Here is a 26,382-nt window from a genome sequence, read left to right as displayed (position 1 = left end):
GCAGAGAATAAAGTACGTAGGTATAAATAACACCACGTGACCTCGACCTTCCGCCCGCCCAGTAAACAGTCCATTTCTAAATTTAAATTGAAAAATAAGCTCACTGGACAGAAATATTAGTCAGCCCTGGAGAAACTATTACAAGCATCATTTAATGCCTGCTAACTCCACTGCTGGACTTGATAATTGCCTGGATTCGGTTAAGAAATGAAGCAAAAAGTTTGTGCAGGTACATCGCGTCCAGAGTAAGCCACTAGCTGAGGAGTTTATCATCACATTGCGGGGATGCTGATGTCGGCATTCTACCCGCTGTTCCAACATGTCCCACAGATTTCCAATGGGGTTCAAACCAGATGAATATGGCGACCAATCGAGATGTAATAGGGTGGGGGAGTGTTCCTAAAACCAATCACAAACGCATCCGGCCCTATGAAATTTGCTGTTGTCATCTTATAAAAATCGGCCAACAGATGGCGCTGGACATCAACACGTCAGTGATGTCGCATGAGACCCGAGTACGATATAAAAGGAGCTGTTGTGAGAGAGCGCCTCAGATGCGCCTACAGTCGCGGGATCTCATGCTTGGCCTCCCCCCCCCCCACCAACACTTCAATCCTAGTGATTATTGGTTGTGGGGCTACCTGATCGTCTGACCTCATTAGGCATGCTAGAAGACAACATCCGACTGCAATTTCTCACCTTACCTACGGATATGCTGTACAGTGCTGTTCGCAACATTGTCCCTCGACTGCAGGTATTGTTGGTGAATCACGGCCGATATGTTGAGCATGTGTTATAAAGAACATCGTCTTTCTTATACCTCTATTTTTATGCTGATAATTCCTTTTATATCTTATGAAGCGCCAACTTTTGGTTATTTTGTGTACTGTATTCTGGCGTCAATAAAAACCCCAGTCATGCCAATCATGTGTGCCAATTATTACCTCTCTACCTCCTATATACCGGAAATATTACCGCGTCAAGTGTTAACGGACTTTTGAGTCACCCTGTATTTCATTGATCCGAACTTGCAGGAGGCTGGATTCCCTGTAGATGGGAAGATTCGATGTCCATAGCATGCAGTTCCCGCCATAATGTTCTCTCGCTAAGAGGTCGGGATGGACCTTCATTCACTGACTGCAGCAATTCATGTCGGGTTTGGAGGCGATTTTCTTTCACAAGCCATGATACGCTTCTCCGGTTGCCCCTTTTAGCCATTGTGTCACATTCTTACATCTAACCATGTTGATGTATACTGTCCACTTGAAACATCAATATCTCTCTGATCCCTACTGCCTTACACTCACTTAGAGGCAGTGAGCGTACGGTTGAGCACGGGAGTCGTTCACTGCACCATCTGTACAGGCTTAACCATCCATTTGTGGGTGCGCACTTGGGTGTATATATATATATTTTTTATCCGGTGAACTTACGATTGTATGCTTTCTAATGACACGAGGCTATAAGTGAAATGAAATGGCGAATGGATTTTAGTGCCGGAAGTGTCCAAGGACAAGTTCGGCTAGCCAGGTGCAGGTCTTTTGTATTGACTCCCGTAGGCGACCTGCGCGTCGAGATGAGGATGAAATGATAATGAAGACAACATATACACCTAACACCCGTGGAAGCGAAAGTAACCCATTAAGTTTAAAATTCCCGACCCTGCGAGTAATCGAAGGCGGGACCCGTTTGACCAAAGGCCAGCACGCTAACCATTTAGCGATGGAGACGGACAAGGCTGCAAGTGAAGTGTGATTGGAACACTCATTTTCTCAGGATGTGGTGCGGCAACAAAGTTCTCATTCCCCGTTTTCCTTTCAATCTCTCCAACCACCACTTCTTATTCAAAGGACTGCAATTTCCTGTCAAAGTACGCTTTTCAATAACGATAAAGAAAGTTCGGGGCCAGTATTTAAAATTTCTTGGTGTACAGATTTAAAGAATGACTGTTTCTCCTGTGACCAGTTTTATGTAATCTGTTTACGTGCAGCTCTCCTAATGGCGTATTGATTCTGCAGCCAGAGGGGCAACGAAAAATGTTGTTTGCAAGGACATTTCATAAAACAACCTCACTTGAACATCATTCTTCGACGACCTAATTTGAATGGGGGTAGGCAAGTTGCCCTGCCATTGTACAGAAAACTCCTGAACCCGGACTTTACGTCAAGAGAAACGACGTATGGTGACCACTCCATGGTAATAATAATAATAATAATAATAATAATAATAATAATAATAATAATAATAATAAATGTACCGCGTTTGAAAGGGCTTATCACTCGTGTCGTAGTATCTATTCATGTAAGTACCACTCCAAGAACCTCAAACTCAGACACTACAACTCGGTAGTCAAACCATCTGTTCTCTATGGTTCCGAGTGCCTTGTAATGGCTAGGAAGGGCCCACTAAGAAAGCTGGAGTTAAAAGAGAGGAAGACCCCGAGGAGGATATTAGGACCAATCACAGAGAAAGGAGGCACTTACAGAATCCGCCATAATGATGAACTGTATGAACACCAGGAGGACATCGTCACGTCTATTTTTTTTTTTTTTTTTTTTTGCTAGTTGCTTTACGTCGCACCGACACAGATAGGTCTTATGGCGACGATGGGACAGGAAAGGGCTAGAAATGGGAAGGAAGCGGCCGTGGCCTTAATTAAGGTACAGCCCCAGCATTCGCCTGGTGTGAAAATGGGAAATCACGGAAAACCATCTTCAGGGCTGCCGATAGTGGGGTTCGAACCTACTATCTCCCGAATACTGGATACTGGCCGCACTTAAGCGACTGCAGCTATCGAGCTCGGTGTCACGTCTATTAGGAAAAGGCGCCTGAACTTTTATTGACGCTTGGCCCGTCTGGATTCCAAAAGACTCACCAACAGGATATTCACAGTAACAGGAAGAGGCAAGGCTTCTAAGAACAAATGGATCACGTCAGTTAAGTCAGATATGAAACAACTAGGTATCCCACTGGGACAAACTCATGACCGACTACTGTTCCGTCATGCCATCCGACACGGAGTTTTCCCAACGTCCCTTACAAGTAAGAAGACTACAGGAACTAAGTGGACCGAGGAGAGAAAGCTGGCTCATAGTCAGCAAATGAGGGAGTATTGGAAGAAGAAGAAAGCAACAACTTTACCCAAGAGTAAATACGAGCCCCGTGGTCCTCAGTAGGCCTAAACGACAAATAATAATAATAATAATAATAATAATAATAATAATAATAATAATAATTTTTTGTCCCACTAACTACTTTTGGAGGTCTCCGCAGACGCCGAAGTGCCGAAATTTTGAACCGTAGGAGTTCTTTTATATAACAGTAAATGTACTGAGACAAGTCTGAAATATTTAAGCACTTTCAAATACCACCGTACTTCGCCAGGATCGAATCTGCCAAGTTGGGGTCAAAAGGCCAGCACATCAACCGCGTGAGCCACTCAGCCTAGTCCTCCCCGCACTGTTTCTCGGGTAACGCTAAGAGCCATGCATTTTAATTTCACTTTAATTGCGTAGGCAATATTACCGAGAATTTTTCACGGTGCACAATGAGTGTTGCCCCTCTATGTCATAGACTTTAAATAAGTTGGGACATTCAAACAATACACCCCTAAGCGGTTTTGATTGGTGAACGAGGGAAATATTCATTCTTTCTAAACCATTTAACGTACGAAGAGACAATTCCAAATGGCGGTTTATATTTTATATCCTAGGTGTGAATTATTTTTACAAGAAGTTTGTTTGATGTCCTACGTATAAAATGTCATACACTTCAAAACATATCTCTCCTAAGGGGTTTAGAGGTTTTGACTGAAAATGACAATATTAATTCTTCCGAATCCGTTTCACGTGCTGTAAAAACTTAAAGAATGTCTCGATGTTGGTCTTGTGTGTCTTAGATGTAATAAAAGAAATATTTTAAAACATTCTACCCTTAAAATAAAACCTTCATTCCTCCATTGCTGTTGGATGTACGAAGTGAAAATTTCACATGTTGGTCGCTTCTCCGCCTTAGATATTAATGAAGGTAGCGTTTTAGAACATTCCAATTCTATGGGGTGCAAATTAAATCCGGAAATCAGTAATCATTCCTCGAAGTCCGACTCGTTGGCTGAACGGTCAGCGTACTGGCCTTCGGTTCAGAGGGTCCCGGGTTCGATTCCCGGCCGGGTCGGGGATTTTAACCTCAATTGGTTAATTCCAATGGCACGGGGGCTGGGTGTGTGTGCTGTCTTCATCATCATTTCATCCTCATCACGACGCGCAGGTCACCTACGGGTGTCAAATAGAAAGACCTGCACCTAGCGAGCCGAACCCGTCCTGGAATATCCCGGCACTAAAAGCCATACGACATTTCATTTTTCATTCCTCGAAAACCGTTTGACGTACGAACTGAGGGTGGACTTTCCGAAATGTAATTATTTGACCGAGCGAGTTGTCCGTACGATTAGAGGCGGCAAGCTGTGAGATTGAATTCGGGAGATAGTGGGTTCGAATCCCACTGTTGGCCGGCCTGGGGATGGTTTCCCATGGTTTCCTATTTCCATTCCAGGTAAATGCTGGGGCTGTGCCTGAATTAAGGCCACGGATGCTTCCTTTCCATTCCATCCCTTCGTCCCCATAAGACCTATCTGTGTCAGTGCCACGTAAAGGAACTTGTAAAAAAAAGTTTAAAATATGAAAGATAACTTTCAGTTTAATATCAATATCAAGCAAAAACATGGATACCTTGATGGTTAAGTGTTGAACGTAAAAGTACAATTTTTGTTCTAAGCTTAAGTTCAACGGCTTTAAACATCCAAAATCTGCTCGCGGAAATCCTCTATTTATCTGTAGCTGATGCAGCTAGGTCACTCGAGCACAAGTGCATGATCTTTATTCAGTCCGTTGCGATGGCTAGGCAGAGAGCGGTTCCAGCTGATGTAAGACTTAAGAGAGGGAAAACCCAGACAATGTAATAAGTTTATGGAAACGTGTCCCTACCGTACAATCGATAATATCACAAAATTACATCCGATTTCACCCCTTGCCTGTTCCAAGTGTTTGGAGTGCGCGGAAGGAATGATCCAACACCTGTCGTGTTACCACCCCTGCGTGGTTTGGACATGGAGTGTGACGAATTTGTAATTAGTTTAGGAGAGGATTTTGGAGGTGTAAGTGACATCGAATCTTCCCATCTACAGGGAATCCAGCCTCCTGCAAGTTCGGATCAATGAAATACAGGGTGACTCAAAAGTCCGTTAACATTTGACGCGGTAATACTTTCCGGAATGTAGGAGATAGAGAGGTAATAATTGGCACACATGATTGGCATGACTGGGGGTTTTATTGACGCCAGAATACAGTACACAAAATGACCAAAAGTTGGCGCTTCATAGGATATGAAAGCAATTATCAGGATAAAAGATAGAGGTTTACGAAAGACGATGTTCTTTATAACAGATGCTCAACATATCGGCCGTGATTCACCAACAATACCTGCAGTCGAAGGACATTGTTGTGAACAGCACTGTACAGCATATCCGTAGGTAAGGTGAGAAATTGCAGTCGGATGTTGTCTATTAGCATGCCTAATGAGGTCGGACGATCATGGTAGATTTCGACTTCAGGTAGCACCACAACCAATAATCACTAGGATTAAGGAGGGGGAGGGAGGCCAAGCATAAGATGCCGTGACTGTAGGCGCATCTGAGGCTCCCTCTCACGACAGCTTCTTTTATATCGTACCCGGGTCTCATGCGGCATCACTGACGTGTTGCTGTCCAGCGCCATCTGTTGGCCTTTATGTGCACTCACTGTTGGTGTCAATAAAATCCCATGTCATGTCAAGCGTATTTGGTCCTTTGTACCTGACGTGTTGCTGTCCAGCGCCATCTGTTAGTCATGTTTGTACTTTATTTTTATGCCAATGGGTCTGTAAGGGATAGTGATGTGCATTCCTTAACCTCTCCTACCCAAATCTCAACCTCACCTGCCCGTGGTGCAGTAACCTGTTTTTACAGACGAGGCTCTGTGGACCGAGTCATGGTGGTATAACCATTCCATCTCAGTACTGAGGAAATGCGGTACCATGCAGCTGGTTCAGAAGCTGAAAGGTGACAGACCCACCACAGAACTTACCTCCTTCTTGCCAGCAACCAGTTGGGGGGACATTTCCTTGTTTTCAAGTCTACCAAGATACAATTGCAGAATGGAAAAACCGCTTAAAGAAAGCACTACCCCGGGTGGTAGCTCGGAAGAGAAATCCACCATTGCGTTATGCAATGCATCGGGACCTAGGGTTATGGGGAGTCCCAGCATTTGCAATAGGGATGAGTAGGAGCGTCCTTGAATCCTTCCACACCGGAGATTGAACACAAGTATTATAGCATGAACAAGGCTAATGCGCGGAAGAAAGAAAACATCCTGAAGTTTGCCACATGGAATGTACGAGGTATAGCTCATAAAGAGGAACAGCTAGACGACATTTTAACAAAAAGGAAATCTCAATTGCTGTAATATCAGAGACCAAAATGAAACTACAACTTACAAAACCGACACAAAATTACCTACAGTTTTACGCTGGTGTAACTTCCGAAAATCGAGCTCAAGCAGGAATAATGATTATGATACGTAAACGGTTTAAATCTGCCATTACAGATTACACTTTCGGGATGAACGAATAATCGGGATACGTCTGAAAATATCTAGTGGTTACCTAACTGTAATTGGAGTATATGCCCCAGTAGAAGGTGAAGAAAACAAAAATGAAGATTTCTACAACAAACTGCAACAGGTTTTGAATAATATTGTAATGGTCATAGCGTCCGCCATGCCAACTGGCAGTGGAGTCGGCCCGGCATCGTATAGGCCCACCGCTTACGCTTCAGCCGCGCCAATCACAAGCAGCGCTTAAGTGCTAGGCCAGCCCCACTCGCTTCCGCTCGCGGTCCCGTAGCAGAGGAGTATGGAAATGGCTCCACGATTAATCTGGAGTGTTCCATCTCGCGATGTTCCTGGATCCATCCAGCATCCGGATGATTCCAGAAGGGCCAGCGCAGGTATATAAGTGAAGAACGACCTGCCTGCAGTCAGTGAGAGTTAGACTGAGTTAGAAGTCGGTGTAGTTCAGTCGTGAGCGACTGCCAGTGTAGTGAAGTATGTGAACTGCCGTGATTATGAGACTAGTGTACTACAGTGCGGACTGTCGGCGAAGGAGATAACGTGTAGCCGTGCGACGTGGGACCTTGTGTGTGAGTGTAAAACTGTGTAGTGTGAGAAACGAAGGAAGAGAGAGCGCGCGAACAGCGTAAGTGTGTGTTATGAGCAAACGTTGTGTGTAGTCTTTTGTAGTATAGCGCGTAGCTAACAAATCTTAGAAAGGAAGCTACCAGTCTAGTGTTAATTGATCCTACTACCCCGCCAACTCGGTACAATATTAATAGGAACGAGTATCTCTTATTGATGGGTGACTTCAATGCAACAGTAGGTAATGCGAAAGTTGGACAGTCAATTGGCACGTTCGGTGAACAAGTTTGTAACAACAACAACGGGATTAGATTAATAGATTTCTCCACTTACAATCAGTTAAAGGTAATGAATGAATAGTTTTTTAATCATAGAGACAGCCATAAATACACATGGGAGGCAAGAGGCACGAAATCAATACTAGATTATACTATTTGCAATATCAAACTAGCAGAGATGATTTTAGATACAAGAGTTTTTCGAGGCCCAGAATTAGAAACAGACCACTACCTATTAATTTGTCCCATTAGAATAAAACCTCAATGGCACAGCAAGATGAAGAAACCAACAAAATCAAATACAACCTCTCTCTTCAAAGTACAACATCTTCATGATCCTAGTATTAGATGGCTCTACAACGACGACTAGCTGAATTAACGCAATCAACTCCAACAGTAGAAAATGTTGAAGACGAATGGAAACACCTAACAACCATCCTAAAACAAGCAGCCAAAGAAAGCCTTGGCACCAAAACGAAGTGGCAGAGGAACAGGGGACTCAGAATATGGGATGAAAACATCAAAGAAATTATCAAAGACAATCGGCCTACTAAGAAAGATGAGGATAAAATAGATTACTACAGAAAGCGAGCAATTGCAAAGAGAGAAGTGCACAAATACCATACAAGGAACTGGAAAGAATTTGTATCCCATTTAGAAAATGGCATAACCAGACCTCAACCACAGACTTACAAAATATTGAAAAATTTAAGTAGGGAATCTAAAGGCACACTCAGAATCAACACAATCTCCTGCAATACTTGATCAAATCACTTTCAAAATTTATGGTCACAGAATGTCTCACCTATTCACAAACTTCAGTCAGATAATCTACACATCGAACACACTACAATGGCAGAACTAGTTGCAGTCCTGAAAACACTAAAGTGCAATAAAACACCTGGAGAAGATGTCTTAACTATAGAGTTATTCAATTATTCATGCGAATCTTTCCAAGAAAGATTCATTCAGTTCCTAAATATAATTTGGAAAGGAGAAAACCCACCTGGAATTTGGAATAATGCAATAGTTATACGGATTTTCAAGAAAGGCGACAAAAATGATTGTGAAAGCTACAGAGGCATAAGCTGAGTAAATTCTGGTTATAAAATATACGCCAGCATCATTAAAAATAAACACTATGAGAACATTATGGGAGAGGAAAAATTCGGCTTCAGAAAAGGAAGATCTTGCTGCGAAGGCTATTTCACAATGAAAATCCTTCTAGTAAAACACAGAGAATTTAATGTAGAAACACATTTGTGGACTTCAAAAAAGCTTTCGACAAAGTAAACCGTAATACCTTACTTAATATTCTAATATCTGACCTCACCCCACAACAGATGGTACAGTATATAAGGAACCTTTACGAAAATAACCTGATTTCCGTAAAGGTCAACGATAAATTATCAGAGTGGAAAACAATAAACACAGGAGTATGACAGGGTTGCGGTCTTTCGCCTCTCCTGTTCATAATCTATATGAATGCTCTCATACGAGAATTTAGAGAAACAAGACAGAGTTCCATCCGCATTAACAGAAATCTACAGCTGGACACAATATTATTTGCAGATGACTTAGTGCTGATCGCCACCTCAGAGTATGATTTACAGCGTTCAATGTATAACCTAAACCTAGTCTCAAAAAAGTACTCAATGGAAATATCCCCTGAGAAAACTAAGATAATGGCTTTCTGTGCTGAGGAACCAGTTAGAAGCAAGATCTGCTTAAATAACAACATTTTGGAAAAAGTAAATCATTTTAAATACCTCGACTGAAAACTGTCTTTCCTTGAAGAACTGGACATACCCGAGAAAATCTCCAAATTCAACAGATGTCTGGGAATCATTAATCAAGTTTTTAGACCATCATTAGTTCAAAAACACACTAGTACAAGAATCTACAAAACCTTGGCAAGACCTGTACTTCGCTATGGAAGTGAAGCGTGGACCCTGAGGAAATGCCATGAGAGAAGAATAACTACAGCTGAAATGAAATACATGCGGCGAACAGCAGGAGTCAGTCAGTGGGGACACAAAAGAAATACAGATGTGCTGAATAACCTTAAAAGCAGACCTTTATTGGAATACATCTATGAATACCAGTAAAATTGGCTAGAAGAGCTAAACAGGATGGACAGAAGCAGGATCTTCAGAGCAGTCATAAACTACTGCCCCGGTGGGAAGAGATCTCTGGGACGCCCCAGAAAGAGATGGCGTGATAATGCAAATCTTTTGTATAGACAGTAACAGTTCTTCTATAGGACTAATACCTGAAAGGATGATGATGATGATGATGATGATGATGATGATGATGATAATTTTTATGCCAATAAAATCCCATGTCATGCCAATCATATGTGTTAGTTAATACCTCTCTACCTCCAATATTCAGTGAAGTATGGCCTCGTCAAATGTGAACGGACATTTGGGCCACCCTGTACTTACCAAGAAAGTAGGCCAACTTGTTGGATTGCGTGGTAAATATATTTTATATTACAGATAATTTAGATTTGTTAGTTCAAACACGTTCAGGTAAACCGGCTATATCCGTCAATTTTAATTTAATTTCATATTTATGTAAGAAGCACGTGGACTTCGCCGAGTGATATGAAGTGTTTGTTTACTTATTCGTTGGAAGGAGTTTAGTAAAGGGAGCATGACGTCGACAAGAGTGACGCCATCTTGAGATACTAAAATCTTCGTGCCGCACGGCTAACAATGTGTATAGCTCTGAACTCCGGCAGCAAGGTGTCATATCGTTCGTCTCAGTGAGTTATACAAGGCAAAAACAAGATCAAACAGTGAAGATTTGTGAAATTGTGGTGATAACAAACACTCATTCAAGATGATATAGTCGGAATTACACCTACTATGTGCTAGGCCGAGTCACTCGCCTTGTAACTCATTGAAGAGTAGATGTGATTGCATAAGGAGAGACAGTGAACGCGTCAGTGCATTGAAATGTTTAAAGGGTACAGTAACATGGTTCCGCAAAGGAGCAAAATGAGATGAATTAAGCGAGTTATTAAAGACTATTACCACCTGATCATACCTGTCATAATAGAGGAAATCAAATATGAAATTAGCAATAATACAAATAATGGACACGACGCTGTCTATTAAGAAGAGATAATAAAGGAGGAACTACCACTCTGTTAAGACAATTTGAAGCTGAAGGCCACAAAGAATATAGATTCTGAGTTTGAATTTTGCTTGAAACGAAAACTCCCAAAATTCAAAAAGCAGACACTGTTTTGCGAGCTGCTATTCCAGCAAAGTTGAAATTACGGGTTACTGAATAAATCGAATCAAATTGCAGCAAACAGCACAAACACTCCTACAAAATTGACTTGACAGATTACAATGAGCAAGTGAAGCACCGAGATGATTGGGCAGATTGTGGGGGTACGTACGCGGCCGAGCGGTTGAGGCACATTTCTCTCCACTGTCTCACCCTAATCACTCGTTGGCTACTAGGCCGAGTACTGACTGCACTTATCACATTACCGAGCACTCGGCCTATTGCACTATCTAGGTCCAGTGCACGGTACGTGCAATTCCGGCTTATAGTAGCCTATCAGATAAGTCCAATTTCACTGGTGCAAATTCAAAGCAGCAATGGGAGTTCTGTGTGACAAGAAGACACAACAAAACCTCAACGGTTTTATTTTAATAATCAATACAATAGCAAAAGCCTTCGAAAGAAACCTGGAGGAGGCAGAAATGAAAATTGTGCCAAGTGCATGATCAAGAAGGATAGAGTCCGAAATGAATCTATCCGGAGTGGATAAAAGTGACCAGGTTGAAAAATGGTTGAGGAGTCAGGACTAAGCTGGTTTGGCTACGTCATGAGGAGAGGTTGCTATTTAATTTTAATTTTTTTTTTTGCTATTTGCTTTACGTCGCACCGACACAGATATGTCTTACGGCGACCATGGGATAGGAAAGGCTTAGGAATTGGAAGGAAGCGGCCGTGGCCTTAATTAAGGTACAGCCACGGCATTTGCCTGGTGCGAAAATGGGAAACCACGGAAAACCATCTTCAGGGCTGCCGACAGTGGGGCTCGAACCCACTATCTCCCGATTACTGGATACTGGCCGCACTTAAGCGACTGCAGCTATCGAGCTCGGTGAGGAGAGGTTGTGGGTGTGTATGATTGATGGTGATTATTGCTTAAAGAGGAAGTACAACTAGGGAAACATCCAAAGAAGAATTTAAATGCATACATTACATAACTTTCAATAGGTGTTTTCTTCGTATGCCTCCTTTAATCGATTCTTCCTTAACTTAACCTTGTTCATTTTCTTCATATTCCTTTTTTCTCTTCTTATTGCTGTCCTCTCTTTTGTACATAATATAACATTTATTTATTTTTTACTGTACTATACCGTTACTTAAGTGTTATATCTGTATTAATCTTACTGTGCCTAGCTATAAGTTCTTCTCTTAGTTTTACGTTCAATCTTCAATTTTTCTCGTTGTTTCTTTAGCTTTTATGTTTTGTTGTTATTTTTCGTGTCTCTACAGTTATTTTGTTAGTTTTTAACTTTTCCCTCTTTTTTATCGTTACATGATTTTTCGTCATTGTTCTCTCACTTATTTTTTATGTTTACCTTGTGCTACTCTATTGTAAGTATGTTTTTCATTGAGGAACTCTGTAATTCGGCTTCTCGCTGTTTTGGTTTCCCAAATAAGTAAATAAATAAATAAATAAATAAATAAATAAATAAATAAAAGGAGAAAATCTGTGGAAATCACTCTTCATTAGACAAGGGCTGCCCTAGTTTAGTTAGAAAATACAGACAAAACACCAACTACTAAATGACCCAAGTAGGAAACAATGCATCGAGAAGACTTAAATCAGTAATGATACAAACACCTATGAAATGTCTACAGTTAAACATGCAACATTCAAGAGCAGCAACACTAAATGTTATTCAATTGGTAACAGAACAACATATAGATATAGCGTTTTTACAAGAACCTTATATAATTCAAAACAGACTGGTGGGAATACCCGCTTCCTGTAAAACATATTCAGCTGGAGGAGGGAAGAGGAGAGCGTCGATTGTGGTCTTCAACAAAACAATAAACGCTATCATGATAAATCAACTGTCAGACGAATACGTAGTGGTTCTTGAAATAACTCCTGGTCACACATGCCTTTTGGTTGTAAGTATGTACTTCGACATGGAAAGAGACATAGAATTGGACTTGTTTAAAGTGAAAAATATTCTGGATTTTGCAAGAGGAAAGAACATAATGTTTTCAATTGACAGTAACTCCAGATATAAAATATGGCACGAAGTAATTACAAATAAGCCAGGAAGAATTCTAGAAGAATTCCTCATAGGAAATCAGCTCTTTGTTATGAATGAGCGAGGGCTACCAACCTTCGAAAATAGTAGAGGATTCAGCTACATAGATCTGACGGTGAGCAGCAAAGAGCTGGCCTCCGTTATAACAGGCTGGAAGTGTAGTAACAAAGAACGTTGCTCGGATCACAGGATAATTAAATTCAATCTTGGTGTATCGAGCCCCAAGGAAGAATAATTGCAGTTCCACGGAATGAGGTACATAATCAAGGAGAATGACTTAGGAAAACTGTGGTCAACCTCTTTGCAGCAGCAATGGAACAATATGGCAGCAAAATAAAGTACATAAAAGAAATGGATGAACAACTGCGTAAAGTTATAATGGGTGAAACGGACTTTGAATCTGCAGTACTGAAATTTCAAAACATTGTAACTGCAGCCTGTTCTCAATCATTCAAAACTCGTCAAGCTACAACAAAAATAACTCAACACAGGACGGTTCCTCAGCTCACCATACTGAGGAAGAAATTAAACGCTTTAAGAAGGTATCAGAGGACTATAGAAAACGAACCCTTGTGACAACAAAGGAAACTTATATACGAATCAGTTAAAAGAGTATCAAATAGCGATAAGAAAAGAGAAAATGAGATCATGGAAAACGGACTGTAATATAACCACAACAGTAAACCCATGGAACGCAGTCTCCAAATTAGCTTCAGGGAAAATTAGGAATAACTGTACAATCTCAACCTTAAGAAAGCCAGACGATACATGCACGACTAATTTAGTCGGCACAACGAGCTACATGATGGCTCATTTTCCCCCCTGCGATGATGTAGCTGAAGACAGCATACATCACAAAGAAGCAAGAAGGAAGTCAGAACAGCCTCCAAATACTGACGACGATATCCCATTCACACAAGAGGAAGTAGCAGCGGCCATTACGGGACGTAAATCACAATAAAGCACCCGGAGAAGACGGAATAACATGTGATATACTAGAATTTATCTTCGAGCAATTACCGTCATATATAACAGCATTATTCACTGGATGTTATAAAATTTGATGTTTTCCAAGAGTATGGAAAAGGGCCATCATTGTACCCATAATCAAACCTGGAAAAGAAAACAGTGATGATGTTTCTAAATATCGACCAATAAGTCTATTGAACGTAGTCGCCAAAGTGCTATAAAAGCTCCTCATAAATCGCATTAACTCTAGAGACCTGCTAAACAGAAAAAGAAACCACTGGAACAGTCGATGCACTGATGGCAGTCAAGCAGAGTGTTGAAGATGGACTCATAAAAGAAAGAACGTCGCAATGATCAGTTTGGACGTGAAAGGGGCCTTTGATCCGGCCTAGTGGCCTGGGATCTTGAACGGACTCAAAGGATTCAACTGTCCTAAAAATCTCTACAAACTTACGCAAAGCTATCTCAGTAAGATGAGATGCACTCTAAAAGCCGAATCGAGCGTCATAGAAAGAAGCATAAGTAAAGGGTGTCCACAGGGTTCGTGCTGCGGACCGGAATACTGGAACATCCAGTACGACTCACTTTTAAATCTGAATTACAAAGACTGCACGAGGGTGATTGCATTTGCGGATGATGTGCTCATCCTAATCAAAGGAAAGAGCAAACTGGAGATAGAAAATAATGAATAAAATATCGACTTGGGCTAGACAAAACAAAAATGTGTTTAATGAGCAGAAATATCAAACAATGATAATAACACGCAAGAGATACGGCGTGAGGAAAAATTTGCAAATATATTTAAATAACGAGACAATGAAAGAAGTAAACAGCATAAAATATCTTGGAGTCATTATAGACAACAGATTTAAGTTCAACCAGCACAAGGAATATGTAACTGATAAGTGCTCGAAACTTATTCATGCTCTCTCAAATTCTGCCAAAATAAATTGGGGATTTCGCCCTGACGTTATGAAGGTTATATATAAAGGAACTATTCTACCTATCATGTCTTACGGAATTCGATTATGGATACAATCCACAACTAAGTCGTATAATGCGATGAAATTAAGAAGAGTGCAACGACTAATAACATTAAAATAGCTAAGGCCTATCGTACATCACATGAGGCAATATGTATCATAACGGGATAAACTCCCATCGTGATAGAACTTGGAGAATTTGCCAGGCACTGGAAGTGGGAAAAGAGACTCTGAAACTTGAATCCAGGATGTGTATTTCAAGATATGAACTTCATTAATATTTCCGTATTTAACTGAGATCAACGATAGGATATCTATAAGGTTCAACCTTTTCAGTACTAATTAGGCACATGTTTATGTTACAAATACCTTTTATTCAACTTGGGGACCAGTTTCGACATATATAATCTCATCATCAGCCATGAACTGAATCACAAATATATAAGCAAAGACATAATCTGTAACTGATCATTCATACCATGTGTCATAACAGAAGAGTAACGGGTTAATAATTAAATCTGGCGTAGTGACACATTGAAGTAAACATAAAGTCTCTCATTATTCAAAGAATAAAAAAAAGGTTCCTCAATATGTAGTCTTTGTGCATCCGTTCAATAGGAGGCACCGATAGGCTTCCAGAGTAAAGAGTCATTTAAAACATTCACACGTGATATGCGTCAACCACAACGTCGAGAACTTATTTGACTCACTTCTAATTTATACGTGATAAAATTTTAATACTGATGAATATGAAATCAGTCAGTGGTAAAAGACGTTAGTCCTGTGAGAAGGAGGTATAAAATGTGATAGGTCTGGACGGAAGGAAGATGGGGGGGGGGGGGGGAAGAAAAATATCTTGTTAGGGGATTAGTAGGCTTAAGGTGGCTCTTGTGAACAATGTGGTGGGGGTTTGTAACGTGATAGGGTACTGTGTATCGTGGTAAACAGTGTCCTCCTATTCGGAAGATTAAAATACTTAAATACTTTAATTAAAAGATCAAATAGAATGTTAGTTTTTTCTGAGATTTCGTTCAGATTCGAATTGGAAATTGGAATTTCGAACGCGCTGTTGGTGCGGGGTAAGGGAATGGAGGAGCGGAAAGGAACTGGCCACCCTAATGCACGTAAACTCCGGCTTGGAGCTGCCTTACCTTACCTTATAATAAATTAGGAGAATGTATTCTTTATTTATTCCTAAAAATCATAATCTCTTTCTTTTTTCCTTTCTTAATCTGTTTACCCTCCAGGGTTGGTTTCTCCCTCGGACTCGGCGAGGGATCCCACCTCTACCGCCTCAAGGGCAGTATTCTGGAGCTTCAGACACTGGGTCGGGGGATACAACTGGGGAGAATGACCAATAACTCGCCCAGGCGGCCTCACTTGCTATGTTGAACAGGGGCCTTGTGGGGGATGGGAAGATTGGAAAGAATAGACAAGGAAGAGGGAAGGAAGCGGCCTTGGCCTTAAGTTAGGTACCATCCCGGCATTTGCCTGGAGGGGAAGTGGGAAACCACGGAAAACCACTTCCAGGATGGCTAAGGTGGGAATGGAACTTTTCAAATTTCATTGCAGAGCCGGGAATCGAACACGGGCCTCCGGGGGTGGCAGCTAATCACCTAGTCACTACACCACAGATGCGGACTAAACAAGACTCAAAATTTGAAACCATTCCGGGCCGTTTAGCCTTTTAATTTTCGGCACAATTGAGGAAATTGCTAATTTTTTATATTTTCATAATACGGGGGCCCTACTTATTCTGCTAGACAATGTTATCAATACTAAAATTGAAGAGTTCCGACACTTCGAAAAATTAAATTGTCAAAAAAGGACGAGGTCCTCAAGGGGGATGAAAATCCCGTCGGTATCGGAAAAGAATAAGAATTGTCCGAGGGAAGTGGGATAGGTTAAATGAAAGTGGAAACAGTGCAAGGAATTGGCTAAGGACCTCGTGGTCACCAACCCACGCATTTAGGAGCCCCTTGCAACATGCAGGGGATACCGTTGTTATTCTAGCCTGGTGCAGCCCTTATACGGCAGACCTTTCAACGAGTGTGGGATCTTCCATGCATGAGAAATGCGTACTTTTGCAGCGAAAGATAGTGTTGTGCGTGGTGTGTGAGTTGCAGGAATGTTGGGGACAGTACAAACAACCAATCTCCGAGCCAGGGGAAATAACAAATTAAGGTTATAATCTCCGACCCAGCCGGGAATCGAAACTGGAGTCCTCTGAACCAGACGTTACTACGCTAACTATTCAGCCAAGGAAACGGAAACAATAATAATAATAATAATAATAATAATAATAATAATAATAATAATAATAATAATAATAATAATAATAATAATAATAATAATACCCCCGGAGGTGGGAGATACAGACGAAGAATCCACTCACGGTATCAAATACCTGTCGTAAGAGGCGACTAGAAAGGTCAGCTTTACGTCGCACTAACACAAAGAGCTCTTAAGGCGACGTTGGGATTGGCAGGGGCTAGGAGTGGGAAGGAAGCGGCCGTGGCCTTAATTAAGGTACATCATCTTCATCTTCAGTGGGGTTCGAACTCACTATCACCCGGATGCAAGCTCATAGCTTTGCGTTCCTAACTTCACGGCCACTCGCCCGGTAAGAGGCGACGAAAAGGGGCGACCAAGGGATGATGAAATTGGAACTATGAGATTACTTGTAATTAGTGCCATCAAGAGAAGACACGATGGGTCTCGGCGTTGCCTGTGATTAGTACCATGGCGTGCACTCCGCCGAGGCGGGGGAGCGGGCTCTCGGCGTCACAGTTTGGCGTCCGTGCGGGAGGAGCTGAATTGCGTTGGTTCTCTGTATTCAGACCGGGTCTGCATTACCTATGGGTAGTACCACTATATGAGGAACACCACGGGTCCGCCTTGCCTGTGACTAGTGCCTTTAGGTGAGGAACACTACGGGATTGTACATCGTCCGTGAATAGTACCACTATGTGTGGAACACCATGGGTCTGCGTTGCCTGTGATTAGTGCCCACCATGGGTCTGTTTTACCTGTGCGTGGTACCATAATGTGTGATACACCGGGCGACTACATTGCCTATGATCTGTACCACTATGTGAGCAAGACCAGACCATAAGTCTACGTAGGCTGTGATTATTTAAACACCACCGGAATACCGGCGACCGTAATCAGTCTCACTAAGTGAGGAACACCACGGGTCTACATTGCTTGTGAGTAGTACCCTTATGTGAGGAAAACCATGGGTCTGTGTTACCTGTGAGTGGTGCCATTACGTGTGACATACCATGGGTCTACACTAGCAGTGATTAGTACAACCATGCAAGGAACACTATGAATCTACGCCACCTATGAATAGTACCACTATAGGACGAACACCATGGCTTGGCTTTGCCAGTGATTAGTACAACTATGAGAGGCCAGTGACCTGGTTTTTCAATCCCTTTGGAGAACAAGCATCATCTCAAAATATCAGGCATTGTAAATTGGATCCACTGATTGTTTTGGATTGATGGTCATTTTCTCATCATCATCATTCATTTTAGATTTTAGTCATCATCACCATCATCATCATCATCTGTTTACCCTCCAGGTTCGGCTTTTCCCTCAGACTCAGCGAGGGATCCCACCTCTACCGCCTCAAGGGCAGTGTCCTGGAGCTTCAGACTCTTGGTCGGGGATACAACTGGGGAGAATGACCAGTACCTCGCCCAGGTGGCCTCTCCTGCTATGCTGAACAGGGGCCTTGTGGAGGGATGGGAAGATTGGAAGGGATAGCTAAGGAAGAGGGAAGAAAGCGGCCATGGCCTTAAGTTAGGTACCATCCCAGCATTCGCCTGGAGGAGAAGTGGTAAACCACGGAAAACCACTTCCAGGATGGCTGAGGTAGGAATCGAACCCACCTCTACTCAGTTGACCTCCCGAGGCTGAGTGGACCCCGTTCCAGCCCTCGTACCACTTTTCAAATTTCGTGGCAGAGCCGGGGATCGAACCCGGACCTCCGAGGGTCGCAGCTAATCACACTAACCACTACACCACAGAGGCGGACTTAGATTTTAGTCAGTAGTTAAATTTTGAAGTTTTAATTATCGATTCATTACGTTACGCCTCTTACCATTACGGAGGCGAGGACGTAGCGGTTGGCCATTTTAAACAACAAACATCATCATAATTAATAATGATAATAATCCTCAAATGATTCTCTGAACTCAAGTATGTTGGTGCTCAGTATGAATATGGATACGAGGTTCTTGATTATGTAATTCAGTAGCAGTGTTGTTGAGTGCCTTAAACTATGTTGAATGTGCGGTGTACCGGTAGATTATTTCTACAACACATTACAATAAAATTTTGGTAACTAAATGCAGTGATGGTAAATTTCAATTAGACTAATTCATTATACAAGTAGCGGTTCACTTCAATTAAACCGATGCAAGTTAAATGGACACTGCTGTAGTATTGAATATTAGATTATGTCTGCGATCAGGAAGGGTGATTGTTAATACTTGTGTAGAAAGCTGCTCACAAGGAGAAGTTCCAGTATTTATCCTTGATAATAGAGAAGGGTCATTTATCCGAGAACGCCAGCGAAAATTAAAATCAGACACTTTCAGCTGTGAAGTAGAAAGAGAATGACTGTCACCAGATAATCTTATCACTATCACGAACATATTAGTTGTCGCACGAAACGTCCGTCCCAATACATCCTAAAAGGAAAAACAATATTGAAGATACAGTTGAAAGCGCCACACATCGTCTAATTATCTGCTAATGTAAAAATATTTCCACGAAAAGGAGGTGTCCAAGTTGGCGGATTGAATATTTGTTCAGAACTGCGGCATTTTAAAATGCTCCAACACAGAGGTGCCCGCTGAGGCTAGCCCGGTGCTGCCAGGATGGCCTGACGTAAATGCGTGCAGTTTATGTAGCAAACATACGTCACAGTCAAGCGAGATAGGGAACACACTTGAGAGGGATGTGGAGAGGTGAAGCTTTCCTCCAATACTCAGCGAAAAGTTCATTGCGGTACCGTACAATGTTTTTTAAAGAGGTAACATTTTAATGGCAAGAAAACCGACCTTTCAACATTTTACGGTTTCATTTATAGTGCGCTCTATTTGTTTCCTTTTATTTATTCATTCAAAGAAAACTGACATGTCAAATTTTTTGTGTTACAATTAAAAAAGTTACAGCGTTTAAGCGTACAAGCTACTATTTACAATTCCTTGGATGGATATGACAGTATTTCTCCTTTAATGAGGCCACTTTCTGTGAGAATTCCCTGTGAGTGTGTTGCATTCCCTCAAGTATGAGTCCAAGCAATATTTTATTTGTGCGTACGAACAATTATTTTTTTCTATGTAGTAACATATCAACTAGCGTTTTTATAAAGTTCAGAATCCTTGCTGTCACGCAGAGTGCGTGTGCTGGTCCTCTTGCGAAAATATATAATTTATTTATCATAAGTCTGTACAGAGTTCTCCTCCATTTTCACAGACACTATACATGGGTGTACATAAATGCATGAATGAGTTTTTTTTTAATGATTCCATGACCGAGTAATATTGTCATGCATGCATGAATAAATGAATGAACACTTCCCTCCCAGTCACGGATAGCCACCAACTGAGGAGAGAGCATTCGGTTGGCAGGATAAATGCATGGATGGGATTATGTATGACTACTGCCCGGTCGTGTTATCCACCCCTGGTGAGAAAAAGGAGCCACCTTCCCAAGGATAACACGTCCGGCCCTTTCCCTTGAGGCCCAAACGGAAGACCCCACCTGATCTAATAGCTGTCAAACACTAATTTCTCACCATTCCCTAATTTCTGCGAGGCACACGTAAACGGAAATCCCACACCCCATGTGCCCCCCTCCCTATTCTTCTTTCTCTGTTGCATTTAGATCACTCTACATATTCGATTGGGATAGGCCCGTCCTATCCCGTCCTACTTCGGTTATTGCCTTACATAAGTGTATGAATTAATGAATGAATTAATTAATTGGCTATGATTCCCTCTTGCGAAAATATATATATCCTGTTGTTCATTTAGCAAAACGTAATACATTTACATAATTCAACAAGTGAATTGCTTTATTTTGCACAGTATGTGACTCTCACTGTTCACTGAATTTCTGAAAATAGTATCTAAAAACCGGGCGAATTGGCCGTGCGGTTAGGAGCGCGCAGCTTGCATCCGGGAGATAGTGGGTTCGAATCCCACTGTCCGCAGCCCTGAATGTGGTTTTCTGTTGTTTCCCATTTTCACCTGTACCTTAATTAAGGCTACGGCCACATCCTTCCAACTCCAAGCCCTTTCCTTTCCCATAGTCGCCATAAAACCTATCTGTGTCGGTGCGACGTTAAGCCACTAGCAAAAAAAGAAAAGTATCTAAATCTTATCAGGCGTCCGATGACAGCCAGCCTTTAAATGGTGAGGGAGTTTCATTCACGAGCGAAGACATAATTTACTATCCAACACAAAAGTACAACCTAAATGCACCTACCAAATAAATGTACACTATAAATGCGACGTAAAGCAAGTAGCAAAAAAAAAAAAAAAAAAAACAAAAAAAAAACTGGACACTTTTAAGCTTAGCGCCTCTGGTAACCACAGTACTGCACAGGTCAAAGGCCAAAGTTGCAACTACATTTACTGGAGCCACATGGATTTGTGCTCATGGTCAAACCTGTTAGCTGAAGATTATCACCATAAATACAAGGCATATGAAGAATTGAAGGTGAGTAAGTAAGTGATATATGATTTAAAAGTAACTTGTTATAATATAATGAGTAGGTTGTGTAACGAAATAGATAGATATGCAATATTTTCAACATAATATTTGAGGTTAGGCGCACAAAGCAACTTTTGGAGAAGCGGCCATGTCATTTCCAAATCGCCAAACCTTCAGCTTGGTAAGTGCTGCCAACACTTGCCTGCCAATGGAACTCGGGTTAATCTAGACACGACATACTGGGAGATCTCCACATCGTCGTGATCTCCCTGAATCTCTAAACTGGGATTCATTGTTGGGAACAGGGTTTAATGGTGCGTTAATAATAATTTCGTGTGGCTATTTCTAGCCGAGTGCAGCCCTTGTAAGGCAGACCCTCCAATGAGGGTGGGCGGCATCTGCCATTTGTAGGCAACTGCGTGTTATTGTGGTGGAAGATTGTGTTGTGTGTGGTGTGTGAGTTGCAGGAATGTTGGGGACAGCACAAACACCTAGCCCCCGGGCCATTGGAATTAACCAATGGAGGTTAAAATCCCCGACCCGGCCGGGAATCGAACCCGGGACCCTCTGAACCGAAGGCCAGTACGCTGACCATTCAGCCAACGAGTCGGACAATGGTGCGTTAATAATACAGTTTAGTATGATTAATCAACTACGACACCTTAGTGTATTAGGATATTTGAAATCCTTTTGTAATGCCATTTTATTATAATGTTTGTATTGTTTTGTTTAGTTAAAAATAAATTACGACGATTGGAGACTGTTGATTAAGTATCAGTTTCGCGTTAATAGTTTTGCATCTTACTGGTTGTAGGCGGTGGATGCCGCGGAAATATGTGTACGAAGGTCTGCTTGGACGATGGAATGCAGAAGATATGGCTGCTGTTATTAAGGACGTGAAAGAAAATGGAACTCCGTTGGCAACAGCTGCGAAGTATTTCAGTGTTCCAAGGAATACACTAAGATCCAGAATACTCTCTGCTATATCTACCAATAGACAACCAAGGAGCAACAATGGAGAAAGCTATGGAAGACTAGTTAGTCAACCATCTCGTTCTTCTTGATTCTAAATGGTTTGGACTTACAGTGACCGACTTACGAGAACTGGCTTTTAGGTTCGCTCAGGGGAATGGTGTGAAAAACAAATTTAATAAACAAAAGGCAATGGTTGGATATGACTGGGTTTTGCAAGAGCCTGGTAGGATTTTCAGTGCCGATGAAGGTGGTGCTCAGCTCTTGTTTAAGGCAGGAAAGATTATAAGTGGAAAAGGAAAGTAAAACGTATTCCACAGCACCACGACAGAAAAGGGATCTACGGTAAGAGTAATGGTGTGTGCTAATGCTGTTGGATATGCTATGCCTTTATTATAGTGAAAGGGGTAAGGTAAATAGACACTTACTCGAAAGGAATTCCCAGTGGATCAGTTGTTACAATGTCCGAATCAGGGTATTTGACCACTGAGGTATTTTCATTATCCTTGATTACCTAAACCGTTAAAAACCACAGGGCAGGATTAGGTTGATAATCGACGGACACTCAAAGCGCTGCAAAGATCCGGATGTGCGTCATAAGGCATCAGTTTTAGAAATAGTCATGTGGTGCCTTCAACCCCCCCCCTCCCTACACACACACACACACACACACACACACACACACACACACAGTACCCACCGCTGCCAGCCGCTAGATGTGTCTTACATCAAGACCTACAAACATTTTTACAATGGAGCTACCAGGAACTTTCTTCGCACTCACCCGGGAAAAGGGATCACTAAAGATAATTTTGGATACCTTCTAAAGCTGCCATATGATAAATCGACAACGTCAGGAAATTTTACCGGCGAATTTCGGTAATGTGGCATTTATTCAAACAATCGCGATATCCCCCAAGACGACACTTTTTAATATGATTTTGTGCTGGACGAAATATGGGTCAAATCATGTAAATGTTGGGGAAGATATCACTGTAGAAGATAATGCCAATAGTTCTACATTATCAGAGGGACATGAAGCTTCACCTGCATTAACACCTCTCACTTGCTCAAACCAGGAATTGTCTCCTGTTCCGATATTAAAACTCACATCTGGAAAAGGAAGAGGAAGAAGAGTGCAAGAATCCGCCATCGTGACTTCACAGGATTACCGAGAAATTTTAAGGAAGAGGAAACGTAAAAATGAAAAGAATCCTTCAAATTGGAAGTCAACAACGATAACTTGGCGTGTTTGCACGGGGGAAGCTAGTTTCTCGCGCAGTCTTAAATTGCTCTCAGAATTACTGCGCAGTATGTGGCGACAACCGTTATGAGGCATGGGTCCATTGTAGTGAGGAATGCAGAAAATTGTTCTAAAAGACGTGTGTGTGGAAAATGGAAACGATGAACAGTTTATATGTACCTACTGTGTACGATAGTTGTGTACACATTCCGATGCCTTACCTAGTGTCAGGTTCTCCCTAAGTGCGGGAGAAGTGGACATTTTGCATATTTTATTTATTTGTTAATTTAAAATGTTATGAAACGTTATTTTTGCCGTAAATAATGGAAAACATAAAACAACTGTGTACGAAATCACCAGGGAAATAATTGAAATATTTTGCAAATGAAGCATGATCAAAATTACAGGTTTTTGATTAGTGTGTCGAGATATCCCTAAATTACTATATACAAAGAATGACATCTTTCGCTCTACAAGAACATCCTCAGATTCTATCAATGACTTAAATTATGAGCATATATGTACAGTATAGTTTACGTAGTGTAAACTTGTCAATGATGTGGAAATAGGTGATAACATGAACCATACATAAGTAAAAAATGATTGTATAGGAAACGACTAACGCCGTACAATGAAATATTTTGTATTTATCTACACTGCCGAAAAGACGCCTGTTGTAACCTCTCACTATAAGAGATCTGTTAACCAGGGAAAGGTGTGGTTTTGAGCTTAGCTAACAGTTTCTCGGCTAGGGGCAGAGGTACGGAAGGGTCGCGTGTAATGATTGGATCCTTCCTATTGGTTGGTGTATTCCTTAAGAAATTTATCAGATAATTTAAACCCAAGTAACCCCAAGCTTTAACTCCGTATGATATTATAAATGTTTCTAAAAGCACCTCCTAAAATATAATAGTGAAAACTGCAATTCGTTATGTAGATTACAGAAATATTTGTGGTTGTAGTCCTATTTATTGTATCCGGTCAAAATACATGATCTGAAATGAACATAAATAACTTATTCCTTAAAATGTAAATTGAAAATGATGTAGATTTCTGGCCCCTTTCCTTCATTGTTGTTTGTTCCCATTTCAAACTCGGTTGTCACCAGAGGGATCATCCAACTTTCACGGCTTGTGACTTAGGTACCCACAACATCACTGTGCTGAACAGCAAACGCTCTTCGCCTGCCTGCCCGCCCGAGGGACGAAAAGTCAACGTGAGCTCCTCCGGTCTAACACATCAGCCTCGTATCAGTAGATGTTGAATTTAGTAAGAGGTGTAACCTGCCACAGAAATGGAAAAGAGTTACCCTTTTTAGACAACACCTCTAGCCAATCAGTGGGGTTCCTTCAAGGATTATCATGTAGCGAATGGCATGATGCCTTGGAAATGGCAGGCAACGTAGCGGTTGCACGAGCTATTCCAGTCACGACCATGGGCACAAAACTAACCGTTGTCGGCACAAACCTTTTGCGAAGGTGTCATGCTTTAATGAATAGCTCAACCCACTGTAAATTGTAGTTTTAAGGCATCTGAATTATACAGTATAAGGTATGTGTTAATTTGTAGTTCCATACGCTGACGGAGATCGAAGGATAGATTAATGATCAAGTATTTGCTTAGTTCACGAAAATGTACCGATATATATAAATACTTATAATACGATTCAATGTAATTGAATACGTAATTATGATCTTGAAGATTTTTAGAACAGTTGACGTGAAAAAAACAAACAACTACAGCACTTGACGTTGTAAACACCGCGCCGATCTTCTGGAGCTTGCAAGTTACTTCGGTTGAGCTGCTCGTCTTCGGCTTCTTCATGACTTTAGATCTTCATATTTGGATTGTGTTGTGACTTTGTGCCTGACGGTGTATGCAGTCTGGCTCACTTAACTGTTCTCTGCTTTTCGTTAACATTGTGAGACAGTGCCAAACATTGCGTGTGCCGTGCTGATGCTCGGAAGATTACACATTACTTCTTTTAAGTGACTTACTTCCACTTCGTCTGAATTTAACAGTGTCTACCCCCGTCATTTTTATATCGCCTCTTCAACTGATATTGTGGGGACTTGACCGTTAACTTCTTTCTTACTTATGCATTGTTTTTCGAGTTATAATCGGCTGATGATGACCCAGACTGGGGTCGAAACCGGTACAATTCCCACTTTTAATTAAATAAGAATGTAGTCTCTACATCTCTTATTTACTTGTATTGAATAGATTGAACTACCATATTTCGTCGCTGCCGGGACAAAACCTCCTATGTGAAATAATTTTTTTTCTAGGGGGCTTTACGTCGCACCGACACAGATAGGTCTTATGGCGACGATGGGATAGGAAAGGCCTAGGAGTTGGAAGGAAGCGGCCGTGGCCTTAATTAAGGTACAGCCCCAGCATTTGCCTGGTGTGAAAATGGGAAACCACGGAAAACCATTTTCAGGGCTGCCGATAGTGGGATTCGAACCTACTATCTCCCGGATGCAAGCTCACAGCCGCGCGCCTCTACGCTCACGGCCAACTCGCCCGGTGAAATAATTTTAGCTTAGAACTTTGGCTGGTAAGGTTCTGTCATCTAAAGTGCAATATCGTGTGCATACTGTCAAGGCATTCTCGCTCTTCATAATGTATGTGCTGCGGGTCAGTATATCTCCA

The 26,382-nt window shown here is 41.6% G+C and overlaps 1 pseudogene; it reads left to right on the top strand.

The window, feature by feature from the left end:
* The window catches only part of LOC136877828 (uncharacterized), a 151,958-nt pseudogene extending 129,382 nt beyond the window's left edge, over positions 1-22,576 (top strand).
* Positions 22,577-26,382: the final 3,806 nt, after the last annotated feature.

This window comes from Anabrus simplex, chromosome 7 (assembly GCF_040414725.1).
Source record: "Anabrus simplex isolate iqAnaSimp1 chromosome 7, ASM4041472v1, whole genome shotgun sequence".
NCBI classification, from domain to species: domain Eukaryota; kingdom Metazoa; phylum Arthropoda; class Insecta; order Orthoptera; family Tettigoniidae; genus Anabrus; species Anabrus simplex.
This window is presented reverse-complemented; position numbering and strand designations above follow the sequence as displayed.